At 37.5% G+C, this 2,500-nt stretch overlaps 1 protein-coding gene across 8 annotated transcripts in view; it reads left to right on the top strand.

The window, feature by feature from the left end:
* LOC119577019 overlaps positions 1–2,500 on the top strand; it is an 11,261-nt gene that overhangs the window by 1,533 nt on the left and 7,228 nt on the right. The window contains exon 1 of one of the 8 annotated variants that reach the window (XR_005229094.1): positions 1–403. This exon is cut by the window's left edge and continues 557 nt beyond it. The exons of the other annotated variants lie outside the window; for them this stretch is intronic. The gene's annotated coding sequence lies outside the window, so the exon portion shown is untranslated. The remainder of the gene's footprint in view (positions 404–2,500) is intronic. 8 annotated transcript variants of the gene reach the window in all.

The following is a 2,500-nucleotide window of genomic DNA, read 5'->3' as shown; positions in this document are numbered from 1 at the left end:
CTGAATGTAGTAAAAAGATTTGCTCCTTGAAGTTACAGTAAGCATTTTACTGCAGACGTTGTAGATTACGCTAAGCATGTGTATGGTACTCGAGTATCTCTTTCGCTCTCTCACGCACACACACACACACACACATACGCACACGCACACGGACACACACACACACACACACACACACACACACACACACACACACACACACACACACACACACACACACACACACACACACACACACCATCGCATCAGTGAAATATAGCTCTTACATGTTAAATATGGAGATCAGGCAATGGGTGGTCTAATTCTGCTAGCCAGATAGTGCTCTGCTAGATAGTGAGCCTTTGTTAGCCGGGAAGTGAGAGCGAAGGAGAGGGAGGCGAGAAGTGACCGCGAATACTGCATGGTAAGTGTTTTCGCTTACCATGCAGTGAGTACAGCTCTATTTCTGTGTTTGTTTTATGGGTAACCATTCAGAACAGGAAAATGAAGCTAGCGGAAGCAGCAGTTAGAATTGAGGCTCTTGAAGCCGAGGTAGACAGCCTGGTAACAGAATGTTTGAAAATACGTGAAGATAACGTAAATTTGAACGAATTGGTGGATAATTTGCTTAGCAACACAACCATTCCGAGAAATTATACTGAAGAATCTGACATGAAAACCAAAGAACTCAAGGAAAAAGGGGAAGAAGCAGAAACAAGATTGGCAACAGAAGTCAAATCGAGGCAAAGAATCTGCAAGAAAAAGTTGATGAAGTAATCAAAGGACAGGGAATTGTTAAGCAGCTTGATAGTAATTTGTCAACTAACTAATCTCAACTAATGGAAGAGGCAAAAAAGATGACAGCTACATATGCCGGTGTATCTAAAGTAAAGGAAACTAAATGAAACGGAAAAAAGTTAGAAAAAGACATCATCAAGATCGCAAAGGAAGAAATGAAGATAGCTTCCACAGACGGTAAAAAAGTAAAAAAAAAAAAAAGATATAAAAATAAATAAAATAATGTCACACCTTGGGCAACACACAAGGAATATTGTAAATTTGGCTGATGTAAACAAGAACATAGTCACAATGGGATATGAAGGAAAATTTGTAAAAGATGGAATCGAGTGATACAACGAAGACAAAAGGTCATAAATCCTGATTTCTCGGAGCAGAATATATAGCCCACAGGAGGTTGGGATTATTTGAAAAGGGAAAGAAACGTCCTTTAAAAGTGGCATTCATGAGTAAGCAACTGGTAAATGATTCAAAAAAGAAAGCTGGCCACACACGAAAAATATAAGAAAATCTGGACAAGAGAAAATTTGTCCAAAGATGACCAAGAAATACTGCAGAAGAATAAAACGATCAAAGGACTGAAGGAGAAAAATAAACTTGTTCATTTGGAAGGTGAGTGACTTCCAAGCAAAACCAGTTTACTATCGGAGCCAAAGTGTGGAGACAGACATCACTAGCCTTGCAGCTAAAAGGAATACCGAAAGATTATATAGAAATAGTTTATACACATATAGAGAGTTTATGTTCGAAGTACTAGAACTAGATAAAGTTATTGAAAGTAATAAACCAGATGTAACATGCATCACTGAATCCAAACTAGATCCCTCTGTAGAGGACTCAGAGACTACAATATTTGGAGAAAAGATAGGGCAAATGGAAACGGAGGGGGTAGCAATATTAATAAGGAAAGGAATTATTACAAAGGAAATTCAGCAAGACCCCATGGTAGAACTAAAGAGGTAGAAAGAAACGGAGTTAATATGATAATAACCACAATGTACATATTACCTCGTACATCGGTGTGGTCACAAGAAAATTACCCAAACTTATTCAAGAAATGTTAAAGAGCCTGGAAGAAGTGCTACAACTTTCGGGAACTAATGCAAAAGAAATTCTTGTAACAGGAGATTTTAACAGCAAAATTGACTGGGAAAGTTTCGATACCAGAGCACAGCCAGATTCGTGGAATGCGAAATTACTAGAAGTCAAATGAATTTTGTCTCCTCCAGAATAAGAGGGCTAGATAGACCATCTATGCTTGACCTTATATTTACAAAGCATGAAGATGACATTATGAATATGGAGTACTGGACTCTTCTAGGAAATAGTTATCATGTGGTAATTAAGTTGAAATATTATCTGCTACAGGAAAACTCATCGTAAGTAAAGAAAGAAAAGGAAAGTACAATTGCAAGAGAGGTAATTATACGAGTAGATGCCGTAAAGAATTCTTTGATGGCATAAACTAGTAAACCCTCCTGAACGAACCTTTATATGCAATATTCTAAAGTTTGTGAAGTCAATAAACAAGGAGTAGAAAAACTTGTATCAAGATTCAAAATTGAAACAAGAAATGGCCAAACGTGGTTCAATGATAAATGCAAGAAAATGAGAGAAAACAGTTCCTTTCGAGAAGGTACAGAAGACAGATCTCAGGCAATGTGTGAAAGGTATATTGTAGGAAGAAATGAGTATACCCAAACCATGAGGAAGGCAAAATTTA

This window comes from Penaeus monodon, chromosome 9 (assembly GCF_015228065.2).
Source record: "Penaeus monodon isolate SGIC_2016 chromosome 9, NSTDA_Pmon_1, whole genome shotgun sequence".
Classification (NCBI taxonomy): Eukaryota; Metazoa; Arthropoda; class Malacostraca; order Decapoda; family Penaeidae; genus Penaeus; species Penaeus monodon.
Note: the sequence above shows the minus strand (reverse complement) of the source record. Positions and strands in the feature narration are given on the sequence as shown.